General features: G+C 36.6%; 1 protein-coding gene across 4 annotated transcripts in view; it reads left to right on the plus strand.

Moving 5' to 3' along the window:
- WASF3 (WAS protein family member 3) overlaps positions 1 to 15,494 on the plus strand; it is a 68,853-nt gene that overhangs the window by 21,494 nt on the left and 31,865 nt on the right. Inside the window, exon 4 of one of the 4 annotated variants that reach the window (XM_026848230.1) lies at positions 2,143 to 2,202. The exons of 2 other annotated variants lie outside the window; for them this stretch is intronic. The gene's annotated coding sequence lies outside the window, so the exon portion shown is untranslated. Of the gene's footprint in view, positions 1 to 2,142; positions 2,203 to 12,020; positions 12,141 to 15,494 lie in introns of those variants that run through there. One more of the 4 variants, XM_026848317.1, reaches the window with a different exon arrangement.

Consider the following 15,494-nt stretch of genomic DNA (forward strand, 5'->3'; position numbering starts at 1 on the left):
AATTTCACTTATTTCAGTAATAAAAAATTTAAATGGATTAATTCATCTGTTTTGCATGCATAGTAAGGATTTTCATTTTAAATAAAGTAATTTATTTTGTCACTTGGATTATAATTTAGCCTTGTCTTATCTGGATTTCCTACTGTGTTTTGCTAATATAAATGCCCCCAAAAATTGTCAAGGTGCTCAAAATAAAATACAGCTATTATATGTTTGTGAAAGCTGCTGTCTCCTTAACATGCCACCCTGTGTTAAGTAGCATGCACTGGATTTGCTAAATTTCCATTGTAATCCTACAACAGTACACTACAGAAGTGTTCCCCACAAAGAAAGTTAGAGAGAATGTAGTCAGGAAGGAGATACCAAAATGCAGGTCTTGACCCTGGTGCTTACTGGCCCCGAATGTCAATTCACTCGACCAGCTGAAGAAATCCTTTAGAATTGTTTGTATGTGATAAGAAATATGTGTTTACTGTTAGTTTGACATATAAAAATGTTGCATATTCAGTTACATGCTTTGAAGAAAGATGTTAAAATTATATTTGATTGCTGTGTGGATAATGCTGTTCTAGTCTTCAGAAATACTTTTGTTGTGAAAGTGACTTAGATATTTTTAGTCAGGGTTAAACCAAATGTATTTGCAAAGACTTTTGCTGTGCTATCTAACTCTTCAGGTGCATAACCTGTATCCTTTGTGGCTGCCAAATTATAGAATGATTTAGTAACTTAAATTCTTGTTTTAAAACAAATTTAAGAAAAGCTTCCTCTTTTTTTTTTTTTTTTTTTCAGGACTAGATTTTGCATTTTTCCTGAAGGAAGAATTTTTCAGAATAGGAGAGAATGAGTGCAAAAGGTAGCATGGGCAGGAGAAAGTCTTCTGGAGGATGGTGGAAAATTTTTTGACTACTCAGCCAGGCAAAAGCTGAAGATTACATAGCAGTGGATGGGGGCAGAAGTAGGACAATGTTTCCCAAATGGTCTCATGGGGAGAGAAGAGGTCTGTGGGAGAGGAGAAAGTATCCCCAAATCCTTGCATTACAAATGGTAAAGCCAAAATGAGGTGGAACCAGTTTGGGGAGAGACTGACTTAAAACATAAGAGAGGAGTCTGATCACAGATTCTGATCTTAGTTAAGAGGTGCATGCATTTTCTATGAGCTTTCTTTGTTTTCTGTCTGATTTCGATATTAGAAGAGGCTGAATATTTGGGCTTAACTCTTGCCTGTTTTGGGTTAACTATTCAGTGTTCACTTAGTTATGTTTTGGACTTGACAGCATGGAGTTGAGGGACTTTCTATTTTGAAATTGCAGCCTGGCAAAATGGGTTTGATGTTAATACACAAGGAGTAGTGATTTGGTGAAACTGGCATTTGTGCTGTGAGAGCTTTATCATGTTCATCATGTTTTCAAGATAGTGGTATGAACACATAAGAAATATTCTTCATTATCACTAAGATTGGGAAATTCAGTACTACTTCAGTACTGCAAATAAATGCAGTCATTGGCCTCTTCCCTGAACTCTTTCTATCATTGGCATCATAGTAACTTCCCTTTTGAATTATTCAGCTAGTGTGTAGGGATCTGCTTGAAGATGAAGTTTAAATCTTGGTTGCCTGTGCAATGATTAACTAAATCAGTTTCTAAATTTAACCAATGTAGTTAAATTGCTTTTTGAACTGTGTGTAGATTAGTCTCTAATAGCTTGGGTTTTTTTCCATATGTGCAGCTTGTCACTGTAGATTATATTACTATTTTAAAGTGTAGTTAAGAGCAATATAAGTATTGGTAGGCTTGTTCTATAATTTGTTGGGGTGTATGGAAGATCAATATAATCATAGATAACTTTAAATTACAGTCTTTGAGAATCAGAGTCAACATGTTACTCTAGCAGTCCACAGAAACAGTGTTCTCCAATGCAGTTGCATAGGTTTTGGTCAGTTTGATGTAATTCTCAAATATCCTCAGGCTGGGTGCCAACAGCTGAAGTATTGCCTCCTGGAGTCTCATCACAGAGGTGTCAATAGCAGTTCTCTTTTTGATCAGCAGGCAGCAGGTTACAGCCGTGGTCAAGAAATTTATTCCTCCTGGATTGTGGGAACCCATCAGCTCAATGTGTTTTAAAGTAATAATTGCATTTTCACAGGCGAACATTTTATCACCAGGATAACAGCAGCAGCAGTGCTGGGATGGAGGCAAGTTTATAGTAAGTGGTCTTCAGAATTCTATGTCTATCTTTATTTCTGTTTTTGAAAGAAAAACAAAAACACCCTGGACATCAGTGTTCTAGGATTTAATTTTTTTATATTATTTTCATTCAGCACGTTTAGGTTCCATATCTACTTACTGGTGTTAAGAATGAACATCTACTTAGAGGAAACTTTTGTTCAAAGCGATTTAATGACAGATCAATAATGAAAATATTTTGGTCCAAAATGCAAAATATATTTTGAAGCAAAATTCAGGACTAACCACTGTGGAACCAGAATGAAGAATAAAATCAAATTTTTTTGGAAATAGATGTTGAAATTTATTTCAAATAGCTTTTTAAATAAAGTTCACAAGAGACTGCAGTGATCATCAGGATCTAGATGGTTGCCATTTCCTCTTTAAATTCAGGAGTAAAATTAAAGCATGTTTCATCAATACACATTGCAGTCATTTACCTTTTCTTGTAAATTAAACATTAACTTGTAAAGCTTTTTTATGTGCAGTTCGTCTATTTATAGAATTAAACAGACTGCCTTTTAAACTCTGTTCATCTGGTTGCAGCTACAAAGCTTCTTTATGTAGGTGCCTCATCTATGCATTAAAACAGTTTAAAATTAATGGCTTCTCTATACTTTTTTTTTTTAAAAAAACACTGAGAATCTTTGCAGGCAGCTGCCTGATCTGTGTTCTGCCAGCATTTAGTTAGCTAGGTAGTTTTTCCCCATAATTAGAGGAGAAGCTGTGTTTAGTCCTGAGGGTTTGTGAAAAGAGTTGATGTGTTATGGGGCCTGTCTGAGGAGTTTTCATATTCAAATAAGAACATAGTATTTGAATAAGGTATTTTACCCTGACAGTGTGAGAGGAGTTTGGATCTCACCTGGGGACTGGATAGGAAAGAGGGAGGAGCAACTACCAGGTCCCATTCTTCTAGTTAATGGACTCTTTTTTTTTTTTTGAGACTAAGAAACACTCTTTAGAATCTGTCTATGACTAGTGAAAAGTACTAATTAAACAAAAAATAGTTAAGAACAAGGTTTTGTACTAAACAGGCCTTGTAGGCAAACATTGGAATGTAAAACTGGGGGGGGGGGAAGGGTAGTTGAAAGCATTAGTTTATATCTCTCCACTGAGTTACCAGTGCCTCCAACTCTTGTTGGAGCAGCTAGCATGTTCTGTAGTAGTAGTAAAACACGCCATAGCCAAAATCGAGGTGTGCAAAGCAGAGTCCAAGCTAGTAAACTCCCTGGTAGAGGAAAGCAACTGTACAATGTGCAAAGAACACACAGCCTTCCTTGCTGTATTGGCAACTGCAGTAGAGAGTATGCCAGAAGTGGTGCTAGAAGTGGAGGAGAAGAGAAATCATTGTCAGTAAAGGAGGGAAAGGTTGGACTGTGGCTCTAAAATGTAGGCAGGGCATCTCATAATCAGTAAAAAACTCAGTATAAACTGAGTGGCTTCTGTTCAGGTGTTTGGCTACAGAATTTTGATGGATGGGTGTTTGTCTCTGAAATTATGAATGTGATCAGTTCAACATGCAATCTATTGGTGCACTATTTCATGACATTTATGGTTAAAGTAGTGGGAAGCAAGTAAAGAAATGCTCTGTGCTCTATTAATTGCAAGAATTAGGATTTTTGCGATCCCAAATATACAGAGAATTGGTGCCTTTGATTATTTCTTTTTAATGGTTTGTCCTTGATTCCATCTTAAGTTTTTGGAAGAGAGAAAAGGGACTTCACAATTTACCAGGAATTGAGCACAGTTGTTTTTCTTGAGATGTGATGGTACCTTTCATTAGATTGGTATCCTCTTCTTGGAAAGAAATCACCAATTTTTTGTTGAGTTTTCATCCACCCTCCTCTTTCAGAGTACTGTGTATTTTTTTTTTTTTAAATTATCCTTTAATACTTCATGCTTTTAAAATTAACTTGGTCTTAAATATTTATGGATATATGCTGTTTTTTTCTCTCTGTAAACAAGCCACAGAAATCAACGTATACTGAGTTAGCATTCACTGAAAGCAGCATCTTATGACAAAGATGGAAATGTTGCAGGCATAAACTACTTACGTGGCTAAGAAGGTAAATAGAATTTGTAATGCCTACACAAGATGTCATGTAATACAGTCCTTGGGACATGACAGATGCCTCTGTGAACCTGAGGAATAAATATACAAGAAATGTCTGTTCTTCTATTCAGTAAAATTTTTTTGACCTTCTCAGAGTTTGCTGTGACTCCTACGTGAATTTGGGAAATGAGAGTGCAGGCTAACAGAAGATTGCAACAGCTCTGAGCTTTCTAGTGTCATAGGTCTGCATTCCTTCCAATATGAAGGACTAGGACTACAGGACATGGCTTCCAAGGAGCAGCTGAAAATACTAGGGTTGTTCAGAAGAGGAGAGAAGAGGATACTGAGGGATGACCTCATTGCTGTCTGCAAATTCCTCATGATGGGCAGTGGAAAGGGAGGTGCTGATCTTTTCTCTCTGGTGTTGGACACAAAGGAATGACTTAAATCTGCATCAGAGGAAATTCAGATTGGGTATTAAGAAAAGATTCTTCACTGAGAGAGTGGTCAAGCACTGGGACAAGCTCCTCAGGGGAATGGTCATGGCCCCAAGCCAGTCGGTTCAAGCATTTAGGCAATGCTCTTTGGTATCTGGTTTTAACTTTTCGGTTTCCCTGTGTGGAGTAAGGACTTGGACTTGATGATCCTCATGAGTCCCTTCCAACTCAGGATATTTTTATGATTCTGTGACTAGATTTAAGTCTTATTTCTATGACAAGATTGATGCCATTTCTTGTAGAAAGCAAAGTTAGTCCTTGTCAGGTCTAGTTACACATTTTAAGTAGTCACTTGTGCTTAGTTTGCTATTCATCTATGCAACTAAACATTGTAACTGGTCTTTTGAATGTGTCTGTCCTGTTTCAGTATGATATGAGAGGTGGGCTTGAATTGCTGTTTGTGTGGGGCTTTTTCCTGTGTGCTGAAGCAGATGGAGTGCTCTCACTGTCACTTGTGTGGTCTCAGCTATAAGGGCAGTAATTCCATAAATTGCTTTGACTTCTTTCCTCTGGATTAAGTTTCTGTTCACTTCCAATCTGATTTCAACCCTGGAAGCAGCTCAGCCAGGAGCAACAGCTATAATAGCAGAAATGTTGAAATGGGGGATGGGGAAAGGAATCCATTTAATTAAATCAACGAGTGGTTGGCTTACAGCTGTCTTAAAAAGCACAAAAGCACAACTTGAAGTGGATCCTAAGGCAATAACTGAGCTTTGCTTCTGAGAAGAGGTATAGCTTATCTTGTGGTTGAAGCATTTGTTGCTAAGTACTGGTGTGATCCAGGTCCAATTTCTGATCCTTCTACAGGCCTTGTGTGCTGGCTAGTGTTATCAGGTAGCGCTGTGTCTCTCAACTGGATTATTGAGACGCTGCTTTTTTGCCTTTCTCAAGTTTGGATAATAAATTTAATGTCTAGATGTACAGATACTATAGTAACACAGGTATTATGCAACTTTACTGTAATAGGCTTTCTGATGCTTTATTGCAGTTGCACCTTGCTAGGTTTAGCCAGTCTGTTCCTCCTTCAATGGGTTTTAGTTGGCTGTGTTGCCAGGAATTTGGTGTGTGGTTGACTGCTAGCTAGTGGGGAAGATGAGATCCTTCCCCAAGTGTTGGGTGGCTGAGTGTATTATAGGGAAGGAGACACTTGTGCTTAGTGTGTTTATTCCCTCCTTTTCCAGGAAGCCTTCATTTGTAAACATTGGAGGGAGAAATAATTTGAAAATACTGTGTTTCAAGTTTCCAGCCTTAAGATGATGGGTTTTTTCAACCAGTACTTGCCTATTTTCTTCCACCTTGTCCTCATAAGACTTAACCAAAATAAAACCATTGGTTTTCAACCTTTATGTAGTGAATTAAAACATGTTGAAACAATAGGCATTTTAAGGTGCTTTGTGCTATCTGTTTTGTTTGTAAGCAGGAATATGTTTACGATGCGCATTCCTCAGTTGTGGAGTATATGAACTTTTTTCCTTTCTGATGAGTCTAAAAACCAAAGGTGCTCTCCAGGAGCATACCTTATGGTGTTCAGCATCTAATGAACCATAAGGCCAGGTCAGAGCTAGTTTGGAACAAATATCCCTGGTTCCTTACCAAAAAAATAGACTGTATAGAAGATGGACGCAGAATCATCAGCACCAGCTGTTCTACTCTACAGGTCTCTCTGCTCCTGTTGTACCACACAACTTGCTAATGTAGTCTTTAACCTTAGCTACTGTTTTCATAATTCCTTTTGAAGTCTTTTGAATATCCTGGAAGTCCACAAGTGGAAAACCACTGATGGATGGTGCTGCTCTTTCTTGTGGGCTCCATGTATTTTGTTCAGTTCTACTTTTATTATGCTGTGTAATACTATTATACTATTTTTTTCCTCCCAACTCACCCACACTTGGCATTGACTAAAAGAGGAGAATTAAAGAGATAGCAGTTCATTGGTATGATTCTTCCAAATGTTCAATATTATGTTCTGAAATTGCAGAGACTCTTAAAAAGCTATGTTTATACTTTCAAGACACATATGTATATGTTTTGAAGAAAGACAGAAAAAAGGTTCCACAAGGGATATTTAAATGCAGTGATTTGAAATGCTGAAAGAGAGCAAACTTAAATTTAGTATTATCATTGGTAACCTCTGTATTCCCTGCAGTCTTAACTACGATTCAGTGGTTTTAGCTAGGGAAAAAAGTTGCTTAAGCCCCTTTTTAGGGATTGATTATACATGGTAAGAATGCTTTTTTTTTTTTTTTTCCTTGGAGCTGGTTTCTGGAGCACTTCTACCCTGCCAGCTCCATGGAGATCTGTTGATACAATGCCAAATTTCATGGAACACAGCTTTTCAGCCTTCAAGTCTTGAAAAGGGATTTTTAGAGAAGGCTAACTGCTGTATTTGGTCTGAGACTCACTATGGTTTTATAATAGCTTATTTGTCTCATAATGGGAGTTACTGTATGAGTAACAAGGAAATCTCTTTAATGCTGCAAATAAGGTTTTGTAAGCCAGTATTACTGTATCAAAACATGTTACTTTTACTAATGCCTGACATTCATTTTAGGCTTTATTTAATAACCCCTCCATGAAAACCCAGCAACCTCAAACCAAACACCAAACCAAAAAACGAAGATAAGGATTATACATTGAATTAGTAGGAAGTTAATGATGGGCAGAACTTTGACATCTGAATTTGGAACGCTTGTAAAAGCCAGGATCTGTCACAAAAGAGCCAGAAACACCAAGGGAAAATTATGTTCTATATTTGTGGAGACGTAGCTGCTTTCAATCTTGATGTGCTTCATATTAATAAAATACTCGATATATCAAATGTTTTCAGATTTATTTTTTACTGCAGTTTTATTTCTTTTGGTATTCTGTTCCTGGTGAAAGCTACAAATGGATATCTGTCTGTCACTTAATTTTAAAATAAATGTCTTCAGTATCAGTAAGGCCAGGAAAAGGGGTATGATCCATCTTGATTTCTGCTGGACCCTGTTTGTGACTTAGTTGTAGGGGTATCGGGAGCTCCTGTACTTCTGATAACTGGATGTTCCACTGTGCCATCTGTAACTATTACTATTTTATGAACTGGAAAATTATGAATTGCTAATTTCTTGTGCATCAAACATGAATGGTTTCTGTGATTAACTTGAAGATGGTAACCATGTGGAAGAGAGGAAGGTTACTTGACAGAGAGAAATTGCTTTATTAGTATTCAAGTTACTGAACACTGGCACGAGTAAGATATGAAAAGCATCACTGCTCTGGGAAAACCTCTCATCAGAGCTCAGCTCTCCTTAGGTGCCAGAGTGAAATAACCACAACACCCAAAGCTGCAGAATAACCTGGCCGCATTAATGCTGGGCCTTATGCTTCTTATGCTTTGTGGTGTTTTTTTTGCTGGTAGGTTTTTGAGATTTTTGTCTGTGGGTTTTTTTTTTCCCCTGCTGTCTTGAGTGTTGTGCTCTTATAACTCACAGTGTATTTCTTGATTTATGCACCAGTCCTCAATCACTTTGGCACTTTGTCATATGTAGTATGGTAGCCACCAGAAGATGGACTTCATGGGAACAGATGGCATGCTTGGCTCAGGATGAAAATAGTTGGGAATTATGTTGATTCACTTAGACTCAGCTGTTGGATTCAAACACAAAATATTTTGTTTAGTTTTTCCTTAAAATGCACCCAAAATAAATCTGTTTTTTTTCCCAGTGCAGGCTAGCTGCCACTTCCAGGTTTCTGATACATAGGAAAAGTGAAGTGTTGGTGGTAGCTTCACAATCAGAAGAATCAGGGAAATCCTGAGTTTCCTGCTAAAATTCCATGGCAAGGGTGGGTGCGATGTTTGCTTATTTTTGGATTAACCTAAATCTTCATGGGCTGCCTGTGTGCTGGGAACATATGCCAGGAAACTTCTGCCACTGTCTCAAAGAACCTGTTTTTTCAGTGGACATAAAAGTTACTTGACTGCAAGGTTGCAGTTGTTTCCCAGTGGGAAGGTCTGTCCTGGCTGGTAAAACCTGGGAGTGGAGGAGGCACATTAAGAGTCGAGGCAGGCAAATTCTAATGCCAAATTGTCATGGTACAAAGTGTTTTTGTTCCTTCTGTAGTTTGACTATGTTATTGCTCTCTTCCATTGCAGAGTGTCATATTTTAAAAAAAAGTCCTAGTTATATATCAGATATGTATGTATACATACTGTGTACTTGTGTATGTATGCATATTTTATTTTCTGAGGTTATTTGGTATGGAAAAGACTGACAAGAAAACGTAACACTTCCCTGTGATATTTTGGATTTTAGATCAACTGCCGGAGTGGGGGGGAAGAGTTTAAGAACATGTTTTTTTCCTGAAGAATACTGTTCAGAAAGCATTTTAATGGTAAACTAGATAAACGAAAATAAGGAACACTGTGTATTGCCATAAAACTTGATATGATTGGAATGAAGTGGATACTTCATCCCTTTTCTACTTTTATGTCCAATTTAGGGTTAATGGGAGTTCTGAGAAACAAATTACTAAATTTGCTTTTAGTTTAGCTTGAGGTCATTTAAGGATCTGAATGGCATGTTCTCACTGCAGTTGGCCTCCTGAGGCCCCTTACCTCGTGACCTTTGTCACATGGGCTATGACCCAAACAGTTATTTTGAGCAGTTTGAATCCAGTAAGGCTTTGGTAAATGGGATCAATGTAAGTCAGCAAGGCCTAGGTGCAACTTATGTTTTCTTTTCATAATTAAGACATTTGCTGCTGATAACACTTAATGTTTGTGAAGAAGGAAGGCTGGGGGAAATGTGCTCACAACTGTCTCCAGGAGCTATTTGTGCACTACTGTAGTCCATGTGTTAAGAAAGGCTTGTTTATAGTTGCACACTTTTAATATTCTGTTACAAGTTGTTCCAGCATCAAATTGTCTAAAGTAGTGTAAAATGTCATACAGTAACCATTCTTGCATTACAGAATTACTCCATTTCTTTAATTAGATAAAATGTGACTTTCCATAACTCTAAGCTATTAGAAGAATGTGTATTAGATATCCAAAGCAGATTTACAGTAAGCACTCTTAAGATGTATAAAACCATCATTTAAGAGACCATATTGAAAGGATCACACTTAAAATAGTCTTTCAGTAGTTTGTAGTAAATTGGGCAATGAAAAGTTTCTCTGTGCCCTCTTATAATAATCAGGTTGATGAAGAGGGAGTTTGTGTTGATGCTTTTTGGACTGTAGTCCTATCAGATCCTTGAATAGGTGGGTGGTGAACAAAAAAGAAATTTCCTTTAGGTGAGAAATGTCCTGGTGTAGTTGATTGTTAGATAAGTGATAGTATTGTTAAACAGTAGTTCTCTTGGGTTTATTGTTTTTAAATTTTATTGCCACTGGTAGAAAAATTAAGCAGTACTACATGGGTGGGAATCACTGATGTTGCACAGAAACGGGTTTAAACCATGATTTACTTCAAGGCTAGATACATCTGAGCTATTTTATGGGGATACTTCTGCTGGTGGTTGGAAGTGGCATGTAGACATTTTCATAGTTATCTGGGCTATGATTTGGGCTATGGAGGGAGAGAACTGTGTGGCTCTTTCTACAGAACCAACTCTGTACTCAAATCTGGTAAGATCCAAGCCTGATAAACTCTGGAAACATTTTGACCTGCTAGTGGTGAGCTGTTCCTGACCTAATTATCTTCATGTTATAACTAGCTCTGCTGCTTTGATTTTGCTCCTTTTGACCTCATCCAGTTTATACTCAATGTTACCATTTAGGTCCTAAGTGTTAAAACAAAATTAGATTTCACAGGATGACGCTCTTCCAGTCAATATTTCAGTACTTCTAAATTTTCATATGTGTAATCATTGGTTATTCAAATTAGAGAGAGCTGAATAATTCAGTAGCCATATGGTTCACACATGTCAAGATCATACAAAAGGGGGTGTGTGTGATCAATCTAAGTCTCTTTTCCTGTGCTGTAGGACAAAGCGCTACTTCCTCCTCTTTCTTTACTCCTCGCCGAGTTTCTTGTTCTGGCTGAGTGCTTCTTTTCAAGAGATGGTATTTTTAAAGGGTAAATGTTATTTGAGGTGTAAACTATATACTGTATTTTATTTATTTCTTTCTGCTTAAAAAAGTTACCACTATTTTTGTATATGCACAAGGAAAATATTTTTGAGTTGCTGTGCAAAACTGTTCAAATAGAATTTAAACAAGCTCCAACAAATGCATAGTGTGCATCTTTACTGAAAAGACAAACAAATAAAACTAAAGGGAAATAAATGGTGACTCAGTTCAGTCCTGTTTTCTTGAATAGGAAAAGACAGTAATAAACTCTTGAAGTATAATACAGATTTCAAGAAAGGTCGTATGAAAGAAAAAATGTGTTTTCAGTGCAGCATAAGGACTTCCTTACTGAAACACGTCCATTCTTAAGGTTGCAAAAACTAAACAAATGTTCTTATGTGACTTGAAAAGGCATTTTTCCTTTCTCGTGTACATGCATAACATTTACGCTATATCTGGTGTTACCCTAGTAGTATTAGGCTGAAATAGTAAAATTGATAGTGGCAGTAAGGTTTATGGTATTTTTTTAATGTATAAACGCAGTGGAACAGATGTTCAGAACAGTATGGAATATTTCTTCTTCCCCATCCCACCATCCCTTTCACACCGAGCCATCTGGAAGGGACTGTGAGCAGGATGAGCAGCCATCTCGCTAAGAACGAGATTAATGTGTCGGCATCTTTTGTTGGTAAAGTGGTCATTGTTGCTTTCCACTGAACAAACAATGTGAGCTGTTGTCATTGCGTGTGTGGTTACATTTTCCATGTGAATATGGAAAGAAGACAAGAGAAAATGTGATTTATATAGAACAATTAATAAACTTAATAGTGGTCAGTCTGGACTTGGACCCACATAGGTATAAATCAACTTTTTTTTTCCCCATTCAACATACTATAGTGATGTGACTAGCCACCTTTTACCCTTATGCATGGTGTCAGGTAATACCATTCTGTTTAAACCAGATTTAAATTTACTTATTTGAGTAAAAGCTTCTGTACACATTTTTCCAGAGTCTTTCAGTCCATACTCAATATACTATATTTTTTTTAACAGCGTCGAGTGTACCATATATGGATGTCTTCCAGCTTAATCAGTTGGATTTCTTCTACCCTTTAGCTTTATTTTTTTTTTTTTGAGAGAAACCATGTTTTGGCTTAATGAACAAAATTTTGGTTAGAGAAAGTACAGCTTATGATCTAGATATTCTGATACAGGATGAGTAGAAAAGAGTGGGTGGATCCAATGCTGGCAGAGTGATTGGATTCAGTACATCAAGCTTTTGTATTGTGCAATCTGTGAACCTATGTTAGATTTCAGATAAACAAATCTGTTCTTAAATAGATAGTAACATTAAGTGTACTAAGGAAAATGTGTTAGTGAAGGAGAAATCTTATTTAAAAGCTTAACAAATAGCTTCAGTGGGACTACAGTGGGTTTCTCTCACTGTTTTCTGTTTCTTTCAATGAAAAGAATTTTAAGGAATGGGAATCTGACATTAGATTCAAGAAGGCTACTTGAGAATGAGATGCTTGAAGCTTGAAACTGTGTGGTAAGCTAGTCTATGTGAGAAGGTGAATCAGAAGAAAGTGGCATAACCAAAGATCTTAGCTTTCAGGGGAAAGACAGGTGTGAGAAAAAACAGAAGTTAAAACTAGCTGAGGGATAGTCACAGAAGTTCTGGGGAACTTCTCCCATGAAGAAATGGAGTGATGAAATTAAGTAAATATTAGTGTTTAAAAAAAAAAAGTATTTCAACATGAAAAACACAGTGAATATATATTTTCCTGCATTCTTATAAAAAACATAAGGCATCTCTAGAAAGTATAAATATTTAAGTGACAGAAGTAAAGAAAAATCTGAACTAACTTACTGGTAAAGTTTCTTCCATATTGGGCAGTGGGACAAAATGCTGTGAATATAAATTGCAAAATCCATTCGTTTGGATGATGGGAAAATGTAATGCAGGAAAAAGATTCCGTAGATATGTTTTAGAACATATCTACACAGAAATGCAGCTAGAACAATGCAGTAACCTCACTAGCAGAGGGCAAGAAGTACCTTTATTTATTCCTTTAACAGTGGTGAAGCCATTTAATTGGATGACATATATATGATCTTTTGATTTGGAGCAGAAGATGAAACTTTATCATAGTCTGTCTGTACTTCATAATAAGATTTTTATTTTGCTAGACACTTTTGGGGAAAAATACTGTGATGGGAAAAAGTGTTGGGATTGTAATTTTGAAATATTTAATTTCTGTTGGGAAGAAAACCAATTTAAAGCAATAACTTTAAAGTGGTCCCTCAGTCTTATTCATAGAGGCATGCTTATTAGGCAGTGAACTGTAGACACAAGTACTTAAGCAGAAGTTGATGAGACCTTTGACAGCATGGCAGATGCACAAATACGTTCTTGAACCACAGTCAACAGGTAATGTGAAGATGGGGTTGTAGAACAAAGGAAAAAAAAAAACCAGCCAGCAAGCTTTACAGAAAATAAGGCAGATTTCTGACTTGTCTTCATAGTTGATAGTATTTTAAAACCTCTTTTGTATTACAGTCTACACTTTCATGGAAAGAATAGTTACTTAATTTCAGGTTAAATAATTTTCAGGACTTTTTTCTGCGTTAGTGAATGTCATCTTGCATATGCTTGTTTAGAGCTAGTGTTAGCATGAAATTCTGAGAACTAAATTTAAGATAATTGTAAATGTTCAGTGCTGTGAAGATACATTTACTTTTTTTCCTGTCCCAACTTTTTAGACAAAATTTCTGAATTAATATGTTCACCTTTTAATGGTTCTATAAACTTTTTGTGTTGGAGGCCCATGGTGTTAGCAGGGGTAACTACCAACTCAAAATTTTTGTTCTGCTTCTTGGAGAGCTTTTGGAGTTGTGGAGGGTTGTCTAGGGAAATGTAGGTCCATAAAATATATTTAGGTTGTAAATAAACAAAGCCAAACACCATTGCCCCCTCTGTCCTTTCTCTTGTCATTGCTTTAATGTCTTGATTTCCTTCATAATATCACTGGACCATAAAATTTAGCCTGAAGAGCTCAGCACAGACAAAACCCCACCCAAATTAAAAAAAAAACAAACAAACAAAAAAAAACAAAACAAAAAACAAAAAACAAAACCAGCCCTCCAAGTTGATGAGCCTTCAGAAATAACTCATTGCAACAGACATTAAAATAAGAGCTGTACTAAAGAAACAAAATTGTTCTAGGGATTTCTGTGCCCATTTCATCATTGCTATTACTTAGGTTGGTATGATGTGAGGAATCAGAAGTGGTGGACTGATGCTGAGAAGAAAAACCCTATTTTCTTTCCAGCCTTGGCTGTTGTGCCTTTCATGTAGATCTGACAATTGGGAGAAAAATCTGTGGAAATGATGTTGATAGAGTTGGCTATGTATAAAACTTTAGCTATTCTTTCAAGGTGAATATTTTCTAGCCGTTTCACTTTACATGTATTGTCTTGTTGAATTATGTGGTTTGCTGCAGATAAGAAAAAAATGTTATTGATTTTTAGTTATCCTTAAGAAACAGAATTTTGTTAGACTTTGTGCATACTTCTAACAAATGTCTGCCCTTGCTTCAGCAAACTCAGTATCGAACTAGTTGCATTAAAAAATAGGGGAAGCATAAAAAACTATGAAAACTAATAAATATGTTGTTTGTCCCTTAGATTGGGAGAGCTCTAACAGAAGGACTTAAAGTGTAATTATGATGTTTAGTGAAAGTTTTCTTTTGATATTTGTTCCATAGTAATGTGGCTGAGAGGAATTACATACTTGATTAAACTAAAATAACTAAAAGATGCTATTAAAAATTAGTCTTATCTAGATGCTTTTTGTTAAATATAAAATAATTCAGGGGCATTGGAGCAGTGTTGCACAGTAACTGATGGCTAAATATTTTATATTATTTTTCAGTATACAAAATGTTGATTCAAACTCTGGTTATAATGCTGCGAGTTTAAAAAAAAAAAAAAACAACCCCAAACTTAAAGTACAGCTGAATGACATTAGACAAATTATCAACTTAAAATAATGATTTCCAGATAATATGCTAGTTCCAGTTTATTTGTTTTTAAGTTGTTATTACTGATAAAGAAGTAAGATGATGTTCACAGATAAGTAGGAAAGCTTCACAGGCATCGGGTTCCCAGTCATTTAGGATGGGGGAAAAAAAGAAAGTGATGTGCATTAAAGGCATGTGCTGCCTTTTCCTTCTCTTGAGATAGGAGGGATAGCAGTGTCTGCTCTCCATGTAGCCCTTTCTTTGTGTCTTGTGTGAAGGATGAGGGGCCTTTGGAGAACAGGGAAATCTGTGATAATAATGACTGGAAAAAAAATGGGGAGGGAGAGCATCTCCAGAACTAGTGTTTAGGGTCTTTCATCTTCCTGCTTTCCCTTCTCTTTGTTTAGCACATACATACATTTTTGAAGGTGGGGCAATTGCAGACTGTCTAGAATTACAAACTTGAATAGAAAAATGGGCAATATTACCAAATGGAGTGCCATTCAGAGATGGAAATTAGCATGTTGAATTGAGTGTTAGGATATTTGAAACGCTGTAGGCATAGAGACAGTGTGGTTAGGACTTGATTACAGGGATAGAGGTTAGGAAACCAGCAGTATTTCTCTGATTTTGATGAGGTGAAATTCAG

The sequence above is a fragment of the Athene cunicularia genome (genome assembly GCF_003259725.1).
Source record: "Athene cunicularia isolate RWA chromosome 1 unlocalized genomic scaffold, athCun1 chr1_part1, whole genome shotgun sequence".
Taxonomy (NCBI): Eukaryota; Metazoa; Chordata; class Aves; order Strigiformes; family Strigidae; genus Athene; species Athene cunicularia.